Source organism: Myotis myotis, unplaced genomic scaffold (genome assembly GCF_014108235.1).
Source record: "Myotis myotis isolate mMyoMyo1 unplaced genomic scaffold, mMyoMyo1.p scaffold_m19_p_2, whole genome shotgun sequence".
NCBI lineage: Eukaryota > Metazoa > Chordata > Mammalia > Chiroptera > Vespertilionidae > Myotis > Myotis myotis.
This window is the reverse complement of record NW_023416324.1, coordinates 198,278,697-198,285,272: the sequence shown is the minus strand read 5'-3', so window position 1 is coordinate 198,285,272 and position 6,576 is coordinate 198,278,697. Positions and strand designations below refer to the sequence as shown.

At 38.0% G+C, this 6,576-nt stretch overlaps 1 pseudogene; it reads left to right on the top strand.

Annotated features, from left to right (window-relative positions):
• Positions 1-3,090: 3,090 nt before the first annotated feature.
• LOC118677340 lies at positions 3,091-3,532 on the top strand (annotated as a pseudogene).
• The last annotated feature ends 3,044 nt before the right edge of the window (positions 3,533-6,576 follow it).

Here is a 6,576-nt window from a genome sequence, read left to right as displayed (position 1 = left end):
TATTACCCTCATTTTAAATTATTGTTTAACTATTTTTAAGTGTTTTCTCATAAGAACACACAAACACATTGATGAAATAATTCAAGCAGTACAAAATACATACAATAAAATGAGGATTCTACTCTCCTGTCAGAAGTACTTTTCATATATGATATGTGTCTTTGCATTTTTTCTTCTATGTGTTTTCAGCTGTCAATACATAGGAGTGTGGTCCTAGAGAGACCTATGAAAGAAAGTTTCACTGTAGGGGTTCTGGCTTGAGTCAATCTTCTCTTTGAGGATTGTAGTTTCTATGTATTTTTCTTTTTAAATTAGGAGTTGATAACTAAAATGATGTTTCTTGGGTGTCCTATCTAATAAAGAGTGAATATGCTAATTGACCCTCATGCTGTCACAAAGATGGTGGCACCCACAGCCAATAAGGAGGGAATATGCTAACTGACTGCCCCAACCTCAAAGATGGCAGCACCCACAGCCACAGATGGTGGCTCCCAGTCCTCTTAGCTCCACCAGGGCAGCAGGCAGGCAGCAAGGCCAGGCCCACTCCTAGGCAGGCCCGGCCACTCCATGCACCTGCCTCCGGATTCCCCCATTCCCCCCATCACCCAGCTGCCCAAGGCTGGCCCAAGGCGCAGGCAAGCCTCAGATGGTGGCTGCCCAGCTATCCAGGGCCACCCGAGGCTCAGGTAACCAGGGCCGGCCAAGGCTTGCGCTGCCGGCAGGGGCAGCAGCAGAGGTGTGATGGAGGTGTCGCCTTCCCCTGATCGCCAGGTCACCTCCCACCCCTGAGGCTCCTGGACTGTGAGAGGGGGCAGGCCAGGCTGAGGGACCACCCCTCCCTCCTCCAGTGCATGATTTTTCATGCACCAGGCCTCTAGTAGAAGAATAAAGATGATTTAGAATTTTTTCAAAGATTTCTATATATTTTTAAATTTCTATATTAACTGTGTTATACTATTTAAATATAAAAAACCTGTGTCTACTTAAATAATAATACCAGTCAGTTCCTAAGGGCAGAGTTACAAAAAGAAGACTTTAAAGCAGAGGCTGAAATGTTAGGCCAGCTGGCAATGTTTGGATGGTAAAAACCTATTACAGTTTGACATAAATTGTTTAGAAGTACTAATGTGCTGCATACAGCTTGTTATTTTTCTCAGTTTTATGAATAACTTATGATTTCTTCATAGTTGAATCACAGCCCCAGTTTCAGACTGATCTTCTCCATACTCAGATTGAGTTTCCACACAAATAGCTTATTCGAGCATTGAGAGCTCACAAACCAACTCAGAAATCATGGCATTGGGAATATTCTTTTCCTAGTATAAGTCTCCATTAACTGTATACGTCAAATAGTCATTTATATCCATTCACTGATGTTAAATTCTTTATAACAAATATTCATTGAGTATCTATTAAGTACTAGACATCTTGCTAGCTACCAATAATATCTAGCAAAGAGAAATAAATAGAGATCTTGCTTTCAAGCTGAGTGATAAACATGAGTTACTCAGATGACTGGATGGTAATACTTCTGAGTGGCTCTGGCAGAGACAGAAGCAAAATACTCAAGCAAGAAAGCTAATATGAATCCCAGTAAGGTAAAATTGCCTGTAGCCTGGCTTATTTTTCTTACTCAATAACTAAATTACAGATTCTCCATTATATGACTGATAAAAATATTTGTAAATTAAGAAGATACCTTTTATAGTTTTCCTTTGTTTTTGAATTAAAATTTGCTCTAACAGTTTGTCCCCCCCCCTTTTTTTTTACAGATTAGTCCAAATTTGAAGCATAATTCACAAGTGTAGTTATCTTCTAGGCTTCATTTCACACTGCAGTGTAATTTAAGGTCTTTCTGATAGCACCATATTATGGACTGATGTTTGTACAGCTTAATTTGGCTGCATAGGTTCACAACCAAGCTGTGATCTGCATGATGTCAAAGTAGGGAGCTAGTTCATTTGAAAAGAATTGAGATCCAGTTAAAATGAGCTGATAAATACAAAAGATTTGCTTAACCAAGTACTTTTGGGCAGCGATTACTTGTAAGGGTTTTCTCCTTTATGTTTTCCTAAGTGCTGATCCATGCAAGGGTTCTCTTTGGAGGCTCCAGAAATACTAATTACATGAGAGGAGGGATATTGTATCTGTGTGGCTATTTTTTGACAGATTATATTGTGAAGTTTACCCAGAATGAATGTTCGGACGCCTACTCAACATACCAGCAAGAGCAGTTCTTTTCCAGAAATTCAAGTTCTGATGAAAGCATCTTCCAAGCTTACAAAGCACAGTGCCTCTCAAATAAATTCAATGAAGCCCACCTTATTTGGGGAAATAATTTGCTGAGCTGCATTGCACTGGAATGTTATGACTTATATGAGTTATAACAAGGTTTGAACATCTGAAGAACTCCTTAAGCTTAAAGTATATCTAAATCCTATTTGCCGTTCTAAGAAATGCATTTTTAAAAATTGTTTTCATTGCATTAGTTTTATGATGTAAATGTTCTCATTTACTTCTGTCTTGGAAGGGCTAGATTAAACATTTTTATTAATGCTATTTAAAATCATGAACTACGCATCATCTGTGTATTTTTAAGCTTTACATCCAAATAACCTTTAACTTGAAAAGTTGAGTTGGAAGTGATAATTAGTATTTCATGCCCTCTTGCTTTAGCCTGAGATTTAACAACTAGGAAGGATAAGAATTTACTGTTTACACTACAGATACAAAATATTCTTAGTCCTTACCAACAAAAGGACAGTATGGAGGAAATAAACTCTTAAACAGGAGCTAATGGGGATTACAGAGATTAGTAAAATCCATAATATTGAACTGGTTTCAAAATGACTTCTTTCCCCATTAAGTCAAAAGTTATTTTGGATTTGTGGGTAAACACCAATGAGTTCAGATATTACATGTCCTAGATTTTGCTTATTTAGGAGCATGGTCCCCTATGGATTACCCTAGAACTCAGTTGCAATAGTGTCCCTGTGAAGATCAGTGACTGTAACTTCTCCTGGGCCCCTTGGAGGAGTCGCTCAGGCACCACCTGATAAGAGTTGGCAACACTAGGAGGCGGCTGGCACCATGTCCAAGAATAAAGATAAAGGAGGTAAAAACAGGTGTAGGGGTAGCAATGAGAATGAATCTGAAAAAAGAGAATGGGTCTTTAAAGAGGATGGACAAGAGTATGCTCAGGTCATCAAAATGTTGGGAAATAGATGACTAGAAGCAATGTGCTTTGATGGCGTGAAGAGGTTATGTCATATCAGAGGAAAATTGAGAAAAAAGGTTTCGATAAACGTCTCAGACATTATTATATTGGTTGGTCTGCGAGACTATCAGGAGAACAAAGCTGGTGCGATTAAAGTAGAATGCCCATAAAGCTAGAAGTCTGAAGGCCTAAGATGAGCTTCTAGATCTAGAACATGCTAAAATGAATGAAATGGATACATCTGATCTTGGAGATGATGATGAAATCCAGTTTGATGATATTGGGGATGATGATGAAGGCATTGATGATATTTAAATTGAACTCATAGTTTCTAAATATTGTTCTACAGTTTGGATTTTTGCCATCACTTGTTAAGAAGACTAAAACTTGAGCCTGAATATAGTTTGTTAAGGAACACAGATTTATTTTCATTGTATCAAAGTATTATATTTCTTTTTTAAATGTTTTTTTAATATGTTAGGAAGGAAGAGGGAGAGAGATATGGAAACATCAATGAGAGAGAAACATCATCTATCAGCTGTCTCCTGCACTCCCCTTGCTGGGGATCAAGCCTGCAACCTAGGCATGTGCCTTGACTGGGAATTGAACCGGTGACCTCCTGGTTCATGGGTCAACCCTCAAACACTGAGCCACACCAGGCAAAGTATCATATTTCTTGAAGTGAAATGTTAACACTGTATTTTTTATTTTTTTATGTAATAGAACTTAGGGGGAAAAGACCACATTATCTGCTGTTAAAAAAAATGAAAGAATAGAGGAGAAAGAGAAAATAAAAGAATAAAAGTAATGTTTTCTAGTTAATGGATGTTTTGAACAAATTGCCTATTATCATTGTCAGTGATAAGCTTTAGTTCCAACTAATTTTTTTCAGAGTCTTTCTGTATGTTCCAGTTACTTAGATGTTCTCTTTGATTTTTACTAAAATTTAAGGAAGGCAGAAATCTACATTTGATGTCAAGAAAAGAGGCTATTTTCATATTTATGTAGCTTTACTTTATACTATGTTTTATAACATTCTTTCCATCATTTTATGCTGTAACCATAATAAAAAAAAATTCCAAAGTGCAGATTTTAGAACAAGGATTTGATGAACAATTTTGAATTTATAAGTAGTTGCAAAAATTCAATGCTAGGTAATACTCAAAATTAGAAGTACTGATATACTAGTTGACAGTGCTTTTTACTTAATATGGAGAAAAAATTTTCATAAACAAGGCAACTTTTAATGGTAAAAAAAGTAGAATGGTTTTTTACTATACAAAATAGGTTGCATTAAAATATATCATTTTATTTTCAAAACATTGCATTTGTAACCTATGGTTCTGGGCTTTATGAACAATTTTGTGAGCCTATGTCACTCCAAAAATTCAATAAAATAAATAAATAAAATTACAATGTATAAATGTAAAACTAATTTCATAATTCTATATAATAAAAGCCTAATATGCTAAATGTCTGGTCAACCGGTCAGCTGTTCAACCAATGAAAGTGTAATATGTTAATGATATTCTAAGGCTGCTCGACCACTCGCTATGATGTGCACTGACCACCAGGGGGAAGCTGCTCCGACCCATAGGTTAGCTTGCTGCTGGGGTCCAGTCGATTGGGATTGAGCAAAGTGGACCAGACATGCCCTGGAGCCCTCCTGCAGTCCCTCCCCAGTTGGCCAACCTTCTGCGTCTCTCTCCAGCCCTGATCGTGCATTGGTGGGGGTCCCTGAGCCTGGCCTGCACCCTCTTGCAATCCAGGACCCCTTGGGGGATGTCAGAGAGCCAGTTTTGGCCCAATCCTGCAGGCCAGGCTGAGGGACCCCACTGGTGTACGAATTTGTGCACTGTGCCTCTAGTAAATTGTTATAAGGAAGAGGACGGTGCCACAGCCATGAAATATAATAAAATGTCACATTGAGTAAGGTGGTGGTTCTGTAGCATGTTGATCATGGTTCTGGGAGTATGGTAAATTCCACAGGAAAATAGAATCTCTGGCCCAGAGCAAGATTTGTACCAGCAATTTTAGGGGGCCATGTTACAAAAAGAAATGAGGTTTTTTAATTTAAAACTTAAACTCAAGGATGCAATTTAATTGCCAATCTGGTTTGGCAATTTGTTAATGGGGATGTTTTAAGACTATGAAAAAAAAAGAAAAGAAATTTCAAGGGAATAAAAAGAAAATACCAGTTAGCGAACAAGGAATCCAGGAGTCAATAATGGTAACAGCAGCTTAATCTTAAAAATGCATTAATAATCTTACCAAGGTACCTATTAATGGGCTTTGAAGACTCTGCCCAAATTCTTAAATAGGAAAGAATAAGCTTAAAATGAGGAGTAAGTATGAATATAAATTACAATCTACAGGAAAAAGCTGATTTAATCATGTGTTTGCTGATACCTATAATTACTACTTTAGATATTTTCTGTTGGCTACTTCTTGTAGTATTTAATCATGTTTTCAAACATGGTAAGCTAAATGCCATATATTAAGTGATGTGGGGCGGACCTATGATACCAGAAGTTTCATTTATTTTTGTGGCTTTTCCCCTATTGCTTTTATGTGATCTAAATCTCTGACATGTTGGCAACTGTCCACCCCTACTCTCACAGAATACGTGCCTGTGGTATTTGATAGATAATGTGGTTTCAGATTGTGAAATCTTATTTTCATCATGCATTTATGCTTTTTCACCCACCCCCACACACCCTGATCTGCAGTCATTCCAAACTGGGGCCTTCTCCAGGAACTGTTGATTTCTGTTGGCTTTTGTTCAGAGTTTCAGCTGACTTCAAGTACCTTTGATAATTCATTTTCACAAAGTTTCAACCTGAAGCCAGAGGCTCAGACAAGGAAAGACTCTACTGACTGGAGACTAGGAGTCTGAAGAGAATGCCAAGTCCAGCCTGAGGGAAAAACAAAGTTTAGAGGCAAGAGAAGGGGGACAAATATGGGAGACAAATAGCAGGTAATATCTGGAGGAGATTGCCCCCTAGGAATCAGGCCTAACAAATTTAATCAAATATAGCTTCCATCAATCATACAACATGCATATGAGTTTATTACTAGTGATTTCCCTCCCCCCACCCCCCTCCCCTTTTTTTGGTTACCTTTCTTATATGGCCTTTGTAGTGATTTCAGTGTGTGACTGCTGTAATTATTGCTCTATGCTGAACTTAACACAATTGTCCATTGATATATAGTTCATACCCTTCATTACAGCATGCTATCCTATATAATAAAAGTGTAATATATATGCACATCAACCAAAAAACAGAACGACTGGTCATTATGATGCACACTGACCACCAGGGGGCAGATGCTCAACGCAGGAGCTGCCCCCTGGTGGT